At 41.7% G+C, this 16117-nt stretch overlaps 1 protein-coding gene across 2 annotated transcripts in view; it reads right to left on the reverse strand.

The window, feature by feature from the left end:
* LOC106099041 (interferon-induced very large GTPase 1) overlaps positions 1–7321 on the reverse strand; it is a 45271-nt gene extending 37950 nt beyond the window's left edge. For both annotated transcript variants that reach the window (XM_019367378.2, XM_019367385.2), the window contains exon 1: positions 7167–7321. The gene's annotated coding sequence lies outside the window, so the exon portion shown is untranslated. The remainder of the gene's footprint in view (positions 1–7166) is intronic.
* Between the last annotated feature and the right edge of the window lie 8796 nt (positions 7322–16117).

Consider the following 16117-nt stretch of genomic DNA (forward strand, 5'->3'; position numbering starts at 1 on the left):
TGGGCGGTATAAAGGTACCTTGTTTGGTTGATACGGGGTCCATGGTCTCTACCATTACTGAAAGCTTTTTCCGCCAGCATTTTGAGTCCTGGGGTCAAGAGCGTCTCCAAGCTTGTCATTGGTTGCAGCTTAAAGCGGCTAATGGTTTGTCCATTCCCTACCTTGGCTATATCGAGCTAAGTGTAGAGCTCTGTGATAAGTTTCTTCCACAGTGTGGCGTGTTGATCGTTAAAGATCCTCCAGGTGCAGGACCTTCCACGGTTCCGGGTGTATTGGGGATGAATGTCATTCAGAAGTGTTACCACGAGCTTTTTGGGCAACATGGTGAAGCATTGTTTAGTTTGGGCTCTGTCACAGAGGCCCCTAAACCCCTTGTGCATGCGCTGCAAAAGTGCCATGATGTTAGTATAAGAGCCCCACTGGATTTGTCTGGCCATGTGAGAGTGAGAGGTAAGCGAGCATGTTGCATTCCGGGTGGTGTAATGAAAATAGTGGCCGCCACCTGTTCTGAGCAATATTCAGGTGCCACTGTGTTATTTGAACCTAATGATGTTAACTTGCCTGCTGGACTTTTAGCGTCCCCTGCATTGGTTCGAGTGGTTAGAGGTACTGCATACATACCAGTTGTTAATGTAGGGACCACGGCAGTCTTGCTTCATCCCAGGACCGTTATAGGGACCCTGGAAGATGTTCATGTGGTCAGTTTGCCTGCTGGTGTGACAGAAATACCCCCTAACATAGCCACAATGGCATCTCACACTGCCACTCCTACTGTGCAGGATCAGATGGAAGGAATTGATTTGTCTAAACTGTCAGCAGAGGAACAGGGACAGGTGAGGTCTCTCCTTAACAAATACAGCTCTGTCTTTTCTGCTCATGACACTGATTTGGGTTGCACTAACTTGATCTCCCATGACATTCCGCTCTTAGATGATATCCCCGTGCGGCAGCGTTATAGGCGCATCCCCCCTTCAGAGTATGAGGTTGTGAAAGAGCATATTAATCAGTTACTAGGGGCCAAGGTGATTAGAGAGAGTAGCAGCCCCTATGCTTCTCCCATCGTGCTCGTTAAGAAAAAGGATGGCAGCCCCCGCATGTGTGTTGATTATCGGCAATTGAACAACAAGACAAGGAAAGATGCATTCCCCCTGCCGCGCATTGAAGAATCCCTAGATGCGCTGACTGGTGCCCGTTGGTTTTCCACCATGGATTTAGCAAGTGGCTACAATCAGGTCCCAGTTACGGAAGAGGATAAGCCCAAGACTGCCTTCTGTACTCCTTTCGGCTTATTTGAGTGGAACCGAATGCCATTTGGGCTCTGTAATGCCCCTAGCACCTTCCAGAGACTAATGCAACGCCTTTTCGGTGATCAACAGTGCCAGTCTCTGCTTCTCTATCTTGATGACATTGTAATCTTCTCATCAACAGTACAGCAACATCTTGAGCGGCTGGATGTGGTGCTAGGTCGGCTTCAGCAGGAGGGCTTGAAAGCAAAGCTTGCCAAATGTGCCTTTTTCCAGCGGGAGGTTCGCTACTTGGGCCACGTCATCTCCGATCAGGGCGTCTCCACCGACCCTAGCAAGGTGGAAGTGGTGGCTAACTGGCAGCCTCCTAAGACTGTTTCGGAACTACGCTCCTTTCTTGGGTTTGCCAGCTATTATCGCCGTTTCGTAGAGGGTTTTGCTAAGTTGGCGGCACCTCTGCATAGACTGGTGGCAGAGTGGGGAGGCAGAAAATCAAAGAAGAGGTCAGAGCATGGTGTAGCGGAGAACTGGACTTCAGAGTGTGCTCAAAGTTTTGAGGCATTAAAGACTAAACTGACAACAGCACCAGTGCTTGCTTATGCAGATTTCTCTTTGCCTTTTATTTTAGAAGTGGATGCCAGCCATGGCGGCCTAGGGGCAGTGCTCTCCCAGGAGCAGGGAGGTAAGGTGAGGCCAATAGCCTATGCCAGTCGGGGTTTGAGGCCTACTGAGCGCAATATGCTAAATTATAGCTCAATGAAGCTGGAGTTTTTGGCACTTAAGTGGGCCATGACTGAGAAGTTTAGAGAGTACTTGTTGGGCCACAAGTGTATTGTTTACACCGACAACAATCCTCTTAGTCACTTGTCTTCTGCTAAACTTGGGGCTACTGAACAGCGCTGGGCAGCTCAGCTCGCTTCGTTTGACTTCGACTTAAAGTACAGGTCAGGAAGAAGTAATAAGAATGCAGACGCTTTATCTCGCCAGCATCCATCCGATCCTGAGGAAATTAAAGCCATGGTTCCTGGTACAGCCTTGCCTGAACCTCTTCAACAAGCCTTGCGGCTGGGACCAGCTGAGGTATCCCAAGCTGCCATTACAGTTTTGCCCCATCTCACTACTCCTGATCTTCATACCCTCCAACAGGTCGACCCAGTGATAAAGGAGATCCTGGTGTTCTGGAGACGGAAGCAGCGACCCAGCTTTGAGGAGCGGCAGCAGCTTGCCCCACCTGCTTTGGTGCTGCTACGACAATGGGATCGTCTGATTGAAAGGGATGGACTTCTGTACCGTCAGGTTCATCGCCCTGATGGTGCCGAGGTGGTACTTCAGCTTTTGCTGCCTAGTGCACTAATTGAGCAGGTGTTGACTCATGTTCATCAGGACCACGGCCATCAAGGTGTGGAAAGGACCCTAGCGCTTCTCCGCTCACGGTGCTACTGGCCAGGTATGTCTGCTGAGGTAGCTCGCTGGTGTCAGAGATGTGAACGTTGCCAAGTTGCAAAAGACACCCGACCAGCAGCTCAAAGTTTCATGGGACATTTGTTGGCCTCTCGACCAAATGAAATCTTGGCCATTGATTACACTCTGCTCGAACCCTCCCGGAATGGGCTGGAGAACGTCTTGGTAATGACTGATGTTTTCAGCAAGTATACATTGGCTGTCCCCACTCGTGACCAATGTGCTGCTACAGTGGCCCAGGTTCTTGTAACTGAGTGGTTTTCGAAGTTTGGTGTGCCTGCCCGTATTCATTCCGATCAGGGTCGTAACTTTGAAAGCTCCCTGATCCAGCAGCTCTGCAAGTTTTATGGTATTGAGAAGTCCCATACTACTCCTTATCATCCGGCTGGAAATGGTCAGTGCGAACGTTTTAATAGGACTTTGCACAATTTGTTGCGGACCCTGCCAGTATCCAGAAAAAGAGACTGGAATGTATGTTTGCCCCAGTTACTCTACTGTTATAACACCACTCCCCATCAGGCTACTGGGGAAACTCCATTCTTATTGATGTTTGGGCAAGAACCCAGGTTGCCAGTGGACTTTCTGTTGGGCAGAGTACCGGACCCCATCAATGGAGATGTGCACGAGTGGATTCAGGAGCATCAAGCCCGGCTACAGGTTGTACATGAAGGAGCCAAGGAACGACTGCAATTGGCTGCCGACCGCAGAAAGAGGCACCATGATAAAAATGTGAAAGAGGCGCCATTGAACGACGGGCAGTTGGTGTTCCTGCGCGATTTGAGTGGAAGAGGGAGATGTAAAATCCAAGATCGATGGAAACCAGCGGTATATAGAATCCTGAAGGCACCTAAAGGAGGTGGGGCAGTATATACCATTGCACCTGCAGATGATCCTAGCAGTGTGAAGCATGTTCATCGTACCTTGCTGAAGGCTGTGGTAATGGCACCTCCACCATCAGAAGGGCCTGCTCCGTGCGGTAGCCCACATGGACCAGAAATATCATCCGCAGAGCCAGAACATGACTTATCAAGTGACAGTGACCTGCTATTCCTGAGCATAGGAGCTCCTCAAGTAAATGTTTCACCATCTTACAGCCCAGTGGCAGTGATTCCAAGTAGCTCTGAGTTGTTGCTCCCGCCAGAAGATCGAACTTCCGATGTTCCAGCCACTTGTACAGTTACTCCGAGTGCAGCACCAGTTCCATCTAGCTCTCTTCCTGTTCCCACTACGAGCTCTGATACAAGAAATATTGTTGTGCGAAGAACCGCACGGTCCACGGCCAGCCAGCATTCAAACATCCATCATCTCCCAAGACCAACAGGGGAGGTGGCACAAGGGGCTGCAAACTCTATTTCTGAGCTTAGAATACATACTGTCTCTGCATTTTTTTTAGGCCTTGGGATTAACCTGGGTGTCTTTGTAATCCATCGTCGGGGCGACGATGCAAAAAGGAGGGGTAGATTGTGGCAGGATGAATGTTATCCCTCGGTCCAACCCACTTTCAGCCTGGCGCATTAGGGGGCGCTAGTATAAATAGTGGCCATTTGAGTGTCCCTGGATCGCTTACCTGTGACCTCCTTTTTGGTCACCTGACTTCCTGTTGGTGTTGCTGAGCTTAGTTGCGGGTTACTTTTCTGAAGCCTCCATCGCAGCTGGTAGGTGTTTACTCATTGTAGTGTATATATTACTTTGCTTGATGGTAAACAGCTATTGTTTGTAGGTCGTAGCTGTAGAAGCCGCCTCTGAGCCATTCTGCTTACGTTTTATGACACGGCTTACTTGGTATGTAATCAACTTCTGTTACGCTCTCTGCTTTCTGTTGTTCTTTTATAGTAATTATTTATTATGCTTTGCAGGAAGTGTGGGCCTGAGTTTTGCGCCAAGCTACGTGAACTGAAGTGCTGCTGCTTTGCTTTGCTTTGCTGTGATGCTTTGCTTTGTTTTACTTTATTTTTACTGTCTGTTCCGGCTGCGAAGTTTCTTTGCTGCTGCCAGCCTTTAAAGTGGACGTCGGCGTGAACAACGGCCATATGCATGCCACGCGGGTCGGCTGGCGCGCATACTGATTGACTGACTGGATAATTAACTTGTAGCCGTGCAGACGGCAAGTTGGAGCAATACCGCGATTCCGTTTGCTCCAGATTTTAGAGTTTTATCCAGATTGTATGTTGTTTTCCTGTTGTTTGATTTGTAGTTTGGATTTTTGTTACGCCACTGGTGGGAGGCCCTTTTTCTAGCTGTAGATCACCAGTGTGGTCCTGCAGTTGGGTTATCCCCCAGCGCTACACATTAGTTTGTTGTGATATATTAAAATTTTCTTTGTTTCTTTTATTCAGATGCGGAGCGCCGACGTGGAGGAGACTAGGGTGCCTTGGTGGTGGGATCCTTTGCGTGTACACACCTGCCTTGTTTAGTTTATTAGTGTGAGTGTGTGATAGTGTGCTGCACTTGTGTCTTGGTGTGTTTTCTTTTTTTTTTAGTTTGTGTGTGGCATCCCTGCCCCTCCACTGGTAAGCCTCAGCTCTGAATACCTTTTTAAGCATATTTGTACATGAATATTTATGATTGTGCTTTTATATGGTGTTTTAAATAATAATTAATAAATTGTCAATTTATTTTATCATTGAACCTCGTCTCTGTCTTGAGTATAACAAACCTAACTGCCTTTGTAGTGATTAGTGTTACCTCCAGTATTCTCTGGGTGAAATTCCCAGGGTGGCGTTGTCTTTTTAAAACTGTGAAGAGTAATTACTTTATTTCCACCTCGTGCTGCCACATTTACAACTCTCACACACAAACACACATTGCAGAAATTTTACAAATTTTCAATTTGTAAAATTGAAGCTAGATGAAGAAAAACTGTCACGGCAGCTTTACCCTCAAATGCCCTGCGTAGATGAGTAAGTGAAATCATCAGAAATTATTTCTCTTTTAACACATAATCACAGTGTAGTGATACATATAAGGATGCTAAAAAGAAAGAAAGAAAGTTGCATCTGGTCAGAAGGAAAGACAAAACAACCTTGCAAGAGTTGGCCAGATTTGTACCAAATCAAAATGCTGTCAGTGGATAGATGCAAAGATATCAATGGTTACACCCTCATGTATGTTGTTTCACAAGACAAGATGAAATGGCTGATTTGTTCCTCTAACTCACAACAATTTTAATCTCTACATTTTGACTTTTTCTCAAAATAGAATTTTAACTTTTCTTTTTTTTTTTTTGTTAAGAGTGACAATTTATGCCAAGTCTGCTCCTAACAAACTCCTCTGCTAAGAGGCAAATGAAGCTTTCGATCTTTGCATGAGTTTCAAGGCAGTGATGTCAAAAGCAAAAGTGAAAGCAAAACGGTTGCATCTCACGATTTCCAACACATCATGTGACTTAGAAGAAAGAGATGAGTTTGAGCTTACTAGTAACATCACTCAGAAACTGCCTAGAATGGATTGGGCATTTGTCTCCTACAACGCTGCATTAACTGTAAGATTTTGCATCACATGTTAGAAATCTATGTCGTATTAAGAAAAAGAGTTTTAAGAAAAAATATTATTGATCTTTTTGAGAATAAAGTAGAAATTTTGAGATTAAAGTTTGTAACAGAACCACGGCAGACCCGACCATATTTCCATGCTTTTCAGCATAATCTTTATTGACACTCATGGTTGCTGCAGCTACTCGCACGGCTGCAGCTTTTCAGCTCTGCCAAACACTCCAACAACAACAACCACAACAGTCAAAGCACAGACTTTAAGCCGGCGAGGCGTGATTGCGGATGCCGCTCAAGTGCGTCCGCCTTCCTTGTAGCAGCACCGCAGACAACACCCCGCCACCCATCGTCCGACTGAGGCCGGGGAGCCATTCGGCCGAACTTGCTAATTGCGGATGCCGCTCAGGTGCGTCAACTCCCGCCACAAAATTGAAATATTATTTTGCGAAAAAAGTCCAAATGACAACAATCGTTGTTTCAAGACAAACTGCCAAGCTGGTTATACTCTCTACAAAATGCCCTGCGTAGATGAGTAAGTAAAATCATCGGAAATTATTTCTCTTTTAGCACATAAACACAGTGAGGTGAAAGACGCTAAAAAGATGGTCAGAAGGAACAACAAAATAAACTTGGAAGAATTAGCCATAATTGTACAAAATGAAAATGCTATCAGTGGATAGATGTAAAGATATCAGTGGTTACACCCTCGGACATGCTGTTTCACAAGATAAAACACGATAAAACGGCTGATCAATTTGTTTCTCTAACTCACAACAACAATTGTAATCTCCACAATTTGACTTTTTTTGTTAAAATAGAATTTTTACTTTAATCCCAAAATTTCGACTGTATTCTCAAAATGATCAACAATAATTTTTTTTCTTAATGTGGCCCTCATTCTCCGTATGGTGCTATATATTACCAGAACATTTTTTTCGTTAGTAATCTTTATAAGCAAAACTAATCAACTCACCTTTGCTTTTTTTCGATCTGGTTTTTGTCAACACAGCTTCCTTTTTATGAACCCTAACAGATGTTGTTTTTTATAGAGAGAAACTTTATGCTGAGTCTGCTCCTAATAAACTTGTCTGCTTTGGTGAGAGGCAAAAGAAGCTTTGAATCATTGCATGACTTTCAAGCCAGTGATGTCAAAAGGAAAAGTGAAAGTATAACTGGTCTGCGTGTGTGGGTGGAATTTTCCATGAGGCCCCTAAATCACCCTGCAGCTATTCAGCCGAGACACCTGAGTTAGAAAACACAAACACTGCAGTTATTTTTACTCGCGAGGACGGTCACAGAGCGCTCGTACTCGCAGGAGACACTCATGGACTCGCACCCTGTCACCGTCTGCGTTCTTTATTTATACAAGAGAAACAAAAACATTTGTTCAGTAACATGAGCATGTGCGTATGTGATTGTGTATGTGTGTGTGTGTCTGTGCGAGGTCAGAACTGCTTGTTCAACTTCTTACTATCACTGTGGAAAGATTCAGATACAAATATTGTAGAATTACAGGGATTATTTTACATAACCATCATCTTTATCATTGCATTAATTATCATTTTATCCAAGTATTTATTGAAGTTGTTGGCATTATGTTATAATTTGTATTACAGGGGCTATCATAATCACATATTAACATGTTTATTACAGGTGCAGTTATAACCACTTTAAATCGTTGAGTTAAATCTATAATCTTAAAAGCTTATATGCTGAGTATATTGTTACAGTAAAATAGTAGCTGAGCAAAGGCCTGAATGTATTCAGCTTCTTGTTGCATTTGAGTTTGCCTAGTAACAGGTGACAGAAGGAGGACAAGTCCATGGGGACCTCATCACCATATTTGGAAAAGGATGCCAGAAAGGGGAACTCCTGTGTCTGCATTTGTCTCTTAAAATTGATCATTATCTGTAGAAGAGGCAAATAATGTTCTTAAGATGCAAATTATGTGCTTGTAAACGCAAGAGGGGGCGTCATAATACCCTGATGTTATAAAAACAATCTGTAGTGTATTTTTGGTTGGGGATTTACAACTGATGTGTTCCAGTGTACGTCTCCCCACGCTGCGTGTATTCATTAAAATCAATTGTTTGACCGACCTCTTCTGGACCATCATTGTTTTACTCTCGTCCTCAATTTCGGACCCTTAACAATATCAAGACACGTTAAATAAAGAACAATCAGTTCTGATAAAACAAAAAGAACAATCAGTTCTAAGCAAGGAAAAAGATCATCATGCAGCATTCTATCACAAATGAACTTATATCATTAAAAGCTTATACTGACTAAAAAATACAATTTTCTATTGACATTCCCTCCTGTTGTCAGTATAACCTTTAAGTGAGATATCAGTATGTAACATCTTGTGGTACATTTTCTGTCACATCATCATTAATCACACAAAGTCTTCACATTCCAACAGGTCGGGGTCATCATCATCATCATCATCATTTGTCACGGCTATGCATGCAGCTACAGTGGAAACGATTATGCAGTTAATCATGAGTTCTAGACATGGCAAGATACATGTTATAAAAACACAAAATAAAAGTAAAAATACTCCAACTCCGATGAGCAGTCTTTTTAGCACCTGTAGCCAGGAGCCAGTGTAAAACCAAGAAAACCAGTCACTTGCATTACTCACATAGTCCTGATTTTGGGCCTGCTGGATCTGTCTCAAAGCGTTCAGGGCATCAGTCATGTTTGATGAGTGTACATTGTCTGGTATGTAAGTGCAGCAGGTGTTGTTGAAGAGGACGCAAAGTCCCCCTTTCTCTGCTAGTATCATGTCCAAAGCTACTCGATGTTGCATCACTGCGATCCATGATGTATTGATTTCCTGATTCTGCTGTTCGTTGATCTTGCACGAAGCGTTCAAGAAGAGTCCAAAGCGGTAGTCCAGAGTTTCGATCCTCAGCATGTTTTTTCCGATTCCCACCCAGGGGAACAATGTGTAGAGTACTTTCTGTCCGGTAGTCCACAGTTTGAATTCCTCCGGTACGTTGCTTCTCCATATCGGGTCATGTGGTTGAAGTTTAGGGAACGTAGATCTTCTGTGCTGTAGAAGTGGTGTTTACTGCGGTCATCCTGAAAGTGTGGTCTGACAGGAATATAGGAGCACATGTTCCAGTGCATTTCCCTATATATGGTTGGGTGTGTTAAGAGCAGACTTAACAGTCTTTCTCTGTGGTTTTGTTAAACACCTATCTGTATCAGGCATTTTTCATCCAAGGATGGATGTAGTTTTGTGTCATGTCCATTAGGTGGAGGTTGTCATACGTCTATCTTCTCTGTCTGCCTGGTGGCTCAGCTGTTGTTGGCATCAGCTGTGATCCTGTAAGGGTGAGCTTTGTAGTCAAGGTAACCAGGAGGGTTCCCTTTCCCATGATTGCACACCTGCACCTGGCTGCCCTAAAGTTGATCGGATGGAGATTAGAGTGCGGGCTTACCCGACGGGGGCCCAATCAGCACTGCCCCCCCTCACCCCCGAAGCAACCAAGTGTAGGTGAGGCCTCCCTAATGTGCTTCCTCCTTGGTGTCGGGGCTTCCCGGGACCTCAACCTTTTTGCAGTGGTTCTGATGTATCCAGGAGGGTCTCTCTGCAATTTTACAGGCTGTGGGTGTGGTCAATAACACTTGGTATGGGCCCTCCCAGCGAGGCGAACTCCAATTTCTCCTCTGGAGCACACGTATTAAGACCCAATCGCCTGGTTTCAACCTGCAAGAGACTGGAGAAGAGTCATACGGCAGTTTATTGTTCAAAACAATATCCTTATTTTCTAGTAGTTTTGCCATCCATTCTGCCAGAGTTGTTTCTCTGACACATTTGTCTAAAGGTTCTCTTTTTGCAACTGAGATTGCATCTGCTTTTTTCACTGGATAAATCTCTGGCCATTTTGAGAATATGTCTATAATCACTAGAGCGTATTTTGAGCCTTGACTTTCACTTAATTCAATAAAGTCCATGTGAATGGTGTGAAACGGATGAGGTGGTGTGGGGAAATGTCCTCTTTTTGTCCTCAGATTGCCATGTGAATTGTGTTTCTGACAGATCATGCATGTCCTCACAAATTCCTATGCTGAAGTTTCAAAATTTAGAGTATAAAAGTATGTATAAAATCACTGTATCATCCCTCCCGATGACACATGGGTCACTAATGCTGCTGTTCTGTCTAGGGATTTAGGAAGTATTAGTTTTCCTTCACAAGTCAGATCATTTTCTAGTTGTGCTCCACACTTTAACCATTTCTTCTGTTCTGTGGTTGGCGCTGCTCTTTGTTCATCTTTAAGTACGTCAAGTGGTATTTGCATAGAGGATGTAGACATTAATGTGTCTACGGTCTGTTGTGTGGCTAACTTAGCTGCTTGATTTGCAAAGTTATTGCCTTTAGTTATTTCTGATTTATCTTTCTGATGTGTAGCACATTTGCATATTGCTAAATGTTGTATCACATAAAGAGTTTCCTCCCATGTAAACAGATGTGTGCCATGATAAAACCTTTCTCCACACACTAGAAATAAGAAACTAATTTCAACCCTCTGTTACATCTTATTCACTTATTTTATAATCCAGTCATTTTTTCAAATCTAGTATCAATCAACTAATTTGCATATCTGCTCATAATGCGCTAAGTTGATAGGTCAACAGAAATACACGTTCAAAATATTATCACAAAGAGAATTTCCTTCACATGATAAATTACTTGTGTTGCATCAATCAGACAGAAAGCATCTCATAATTTATTATATTACCAACTAAATTTATTGTCTGATTACTGCTTGGTCATACCAGACTCTCTCTGTATTTATTTTTTCTTCTCTGTTTTCACAAAGGTTTCACCTATTGTCCTGCTGGAGAGTTAAATGTCAGCAGTGGATAAATTCAGCATTTGATAACAAAACTCTGTTAAGTTTTTCCTGTTTTAACACCAATGAGAGATATAGGCGCATGTATAGTGTGTTCAGAAAGGCAAATATGCTTGTAGCAGTTTTGAGATTATTATGCTGTTATATATTACATTATATCTATAATCAAAATGAGTGAATCATGACACCGCTGTAGGCCACATCATACTTCTTGTGTAATCAGTATGTAGTTTTAGTTTGCATCATGCTTCCGAGTCAAAAGAATGTGAAAATCATTAGATTTATTAGATAGGTTGGCATTATCCTATACTGCTGATTTACTGTGAATGAGTTAGACTATTTCATGACATTTCATACTGCTGAGTTATAAAGAGAATATTGTGTTCAGAGAGTCAGGGCCTCTTGATTTTTTTTTTTTTTTTTTTTTTTTTTGTTACTTGATGAGGGATTATTATGTTCTTCCTAGTCTGAACTGCTTCTTTGTTTCTTACTGTCATGTACAAAATGTCCCTCTTTTCCACACCTCCAACATGTAGTAATAGAGTCATTGTGTGGTGTGTGTCTCTGTGTCTTACAGTCACGTGCAAAATGAGCTTGAATGAAAACAAACGCTGTTGTCACAGTGATGTACACTGTCTTGTTGGTATATATGTATCAGTCTAATAAACTTAAACCTACACCATCCTCCCTATTCTGGTATTCTAAACAGTACCCGAAAGTAGACTGCTTGGTCGAGTTAACCTCCTGAACTATCTACAACACATGGTGAAAACCTGAAATTAAGAGAGAGAAGACTTCAGCACCCCCAAAATGAATCAAAGCACCCCCAAAGATTTCTTACTTTCTTGACAATATTTGCTGTTTTTGTGACACACTGCTAAAAATATAAAAAGCATACAGTACTTGGTTGAGACGTAACATTTCAACAACAAAAGTATAGATAACCACCCCCCCTCCCAAAATGGTTTGTTCCAGCTCGCCTCTCCCCTACTCTGAGACGCAGCGGAGCGGAGGTGTAAGTGACTGGCTGAAAACAGGACATATTAGCTGCATTTAACCTTCAGTTACTCTTTATATAGTTAGGTAGGAGTCAGACCATGTTTCTTTTTAGCTGAAAAACCTTACACCCAGGTAACCTGCAGTGTTGAAAACTTGTTTTCCGACGATGTTTGCTACCCTACAATCCGTCCTACTCTGTAGTAAAATCAGCGACATTTGACCGTCCTGTTGCTCCCATTGAAATGTATATAGCCTATTTAAAATCTAAAACTTAAAATTGTCTGTAGCCTGCTGTTGTTACCACTGTCCTGTTTTTGTAAATGGATACTAACTAGCTAACTGACTGAATGCCCATTAACCTTATAACTCCTGTTGTGTGGTGTGTGTGTGTGTGTGTGTGTGTTTGTGTAGAGAGAGACAGCCAGGTTCATAATGGATATAAGGAAGTTTTTTTTTTCAAAAAAAGATGCAACATTCAGGTAAAAGTGTAAGATCAAATGATCCGTCAATAAAGGATAATGTTGGATCAGTGTTTCAATATTTATATCTTTTATTAGATGTTCATGTGGTTTGGTTATTTGCCTTTTGGTTGAAAGTACACTGAGAGAGGACTTTTCATTAGTGATCTTAATAGTATTTTTTTCATATTAATGTAATTTTTTCATCTAATTGAATACAATCTATTTGTGTATGATTGTCAGTCCAAAGAAGGAGAGAGGAAAGAGGGGAACGTGAGGAGAAAGTACAAGGTCAGGAAGAACCAGGTAAGAAAACAGACAGGGAACAGTGACAGGCAAAACAGAAACTGTTAAACTGACAAAGAGAAAAAACCTGATTTTACTCACACAATCAGGAAGTTACGTTCTCCCTATATTAAAGCTGCTATACAGAATCTGCAAAACAAACTGGGTTGAAACATTTTTGACCCTCTTTAACAACATTCCAACATAACATTATCATTGCTTGGGGAGATTAAAATTAATGATATATTTTTATGTGGTTCAGCCACAACTCTACTAAAACCTCAGCCAGTAATAGGTAGGCCAACTTTTGGACCGTCCCGTTGTCTGTATGACTGCAGTACGTGCACCACATTTGCGCACTGAATCAGAAAGTGCCAAACGGTGCCCTGGTGGAGTGAGGAGCTGTAAAGAGAAGCAGAGTGCTCTGTTTATATTCTAAAAGTGTTTTAAGCTGGCTTGTTTCAAAGATTCTGTACAGCAGCTTTAAATGTTTTCCAAAAGCACACATACACTTATCAGTGTTTGTCAAACTTTTTACAGTGTGTACCACCTGATAAAATGTCAAGCTCTCCCAAGTACCACTATGAAAGCATGAAACTCATAAATCTTACAACACAAAATTAGTATTATTAAATTAGTAAAATTAGTATCTGCAGTAAAGATTTTTTCATACATTGTATACATTCTACCACAGGCAAAGTTGCCTCCATTTTAATATTTTTTTTATTAATATTTTGTAATAATTTATTCGTAATAACTTATTCTGTTTTGGGAGTATTTTTTATGTATCTGTATTATATTTTACATACACATTAAAAGTGAATCTCTGTCCAAAAAATGCACTCAGTTTACTTTTTACTCACTATGAGCATCATTCATTATTCTCCCCCAGTAATTAAGGTTAGGATATGTATTTGTTTATATTCCAATCCATTCTTCTTTTGCAGCATTTAAATAACCTTTATCAGATTTGATGATTTTGTTACAGACTTTTCAAAAAAGTGTTTTGTTTTTCTTTCACAAATGTGGGGATTAAATTGTGTTAAAATGTACAAAACAGTGATGTCATGTTTTGTGACGAGGAACAGGCACAGAGAGACTTGATGAATTTAAGAATCTTATGATTTAATAAAGAAATTTGCAGACTTGTACAGAGATGGTAAAATTATGATGATTGATAATGGAGACGAAGACAACAGACGACGAGGACAGGGAGGAACAGGGGTTTAAATGCACCAAGGAGACAGTCATAGAGAACTCGGGACAGCTGGAGACATTTAAGGAGGCAGGGACTGACAGAGACGGGGAAGAAGTCTCATCGTGATGTGTAAAGTTTATTTTGCCTGGCTGGGCAGCTCTCTGGGTCCTCAGCACCCCCAAAGCTCTGATCCTAGAATCGCCCCTGAGATCCCGTTTCATTTTTATATCACTGAGGTTTTGGATAAATTATCTCCTCTCCTATCCAAACGATATCATGACCAGCAGCTTTTACAGCTGTGGCTCCAACAAACATCAGCTTTAATATTACTAGAAAGTAACATTAAAGAAATTATAAAACAAGCTTATCAAGCTTAAACCTGCTGCTGTTGTTTAGCGCAGCATCCGCTGATTTCCTCTTTCTGGTGCAAAGTGGGTGATAAACAAACAAGAGAGATGGGACTTGCGACACAAAGCCGATCAGCTGATCATTGTTTAGTTTCATGGTTGAAGTAGCAACAAGAGAGGGAGGGGGAGAGAAGAAGAGCCAGATAACAGCGTAAAGACAGAATAACTTTGTGTCTTTTTTCATTCTAGCGCGACAAATCGTGTTCCTTTTTTTACCTCAATGCTATTTTCTTCCGTTTCTCTGTAATAAGATTGCTTTCAGAGCCGTTACCCAAGCAAGGGGGAGGGTGCATCCGACCTCCTCCTTGGCTATAATTGGTCCAGCCCAGAGTCGATCATGACCAATTGGCCAATCCACCACCTTTAATTGTTTATACCGTTACAAAAAAAAAACAGAGAGAGAGAGAGAGAAAAAAACATTGGCCCATAAAAACGAAAAATCACCATCGACCCACGGGGCAGTCCAGCTTTGTGGGTGGGTGATAATTACTGATGTCAAAAGTCAGAGGAGAACAGGCAGACTGCCTCAAGCTGATAGGAAGGCTCAACTCAAACAGTTTAACTCAACAACCATTCGTTACAATGAAGTTATGCAGAAGAACATCTCTGAATGCACAACACTTCCAACTGTGTAGCAGATGGGCTAAGGCAGGAGAAGACCGCACCAGGTCCTACTCGTTTCAGCTAAGGACTGGAAACTGAGGCTGCAGGTGACACAGGCTCACCAAAATTCAACAACAGAAGATTGGAAAATTGTTGCCTGTTCTTCATATTCTATAAAATAATATGTTTTTAGTTGCTGTCTGTGAGGCCCACATTTAATGAGCTGGATTTACAAAAACATAGTAAGTATTTCAGCTGAGCCCATGATAATGCAGAATAACATTGGCGGGGGATTTTTCACTTGAATGAATACTTTTAATTTTGAAAATTTAAATTGGATTTTTTTAATACATTTTAAAAATTGTGCAGTTTATTTGTAGTATAATATAGTATTGTAGGTACTTTCATAAAACACGTAAACAATTCCTCATCACTCTTCATTGTCATTTAGTGGTTAAAGGATTGTCATGATAGTGAGACATTGCTAATGAAGCTGTAAAACTTGGGAAGGCCACATAAGAGTACAAATCTGTGATTTAGTTATAAAATAGCATATTTTATTGTACCTGGTGTACCAGGTAACTGAAAGTGATATTGCTGCAGGGTGAACTACAGTATAATTATTACCTAGAATTAATCTCACTGGATCTCCTGAGTATGTGTAACTGTAAAATACAGACAAGGAAAAGCCAACAGGATGTGTCCTAGTAAAGTGCTGCAAAACTATGTGCTGGCATAACAACTTTAGTGCTCCTTGTTAGTGAAGCTCAAGATCACTGTCTAATACAGGGGTCTCAAACTCACGGTCTGGGGGCCGCTTCCGGCCCACATCACCCCTATTTGCAGCCCGTATATTGACGTGAAGAAATATAATGCACTTTGGCCCTTGAAGTTACTTTTCTTTGTTAGGGAGGATTTTTTTTATTGTTCAGTGCAATGTTAAAATAAGTTCTTTAAAAAGCAGAAAAATTATTTAATACAAAGGCAATATGAGCAGAGAGCACAAACGTGTCGAGGGATTGGCTGTGTTAGCTCAGTGAGAGAGTTATTTGTAAAGAAAACAATTTTCACTAGCAGTCAAAAACTAATGTGTACGCTTATGTCTGCA

Source organism: Oreochromis niloticus, linkage group LG2, assembly GCF_001858045.2.
Source record: "Oreochromis niloticus isolate F11D_XX linkage group LG2, O_niloticus_UMD_NMBU, whole genome shotgun sequence".
Lineage (NCBI taxonomy): Eukaryota > Metazoa > Chordata > Actinopteri > Cichliformes > Cichlidae > Oreochromis > Oreochromis niloticus.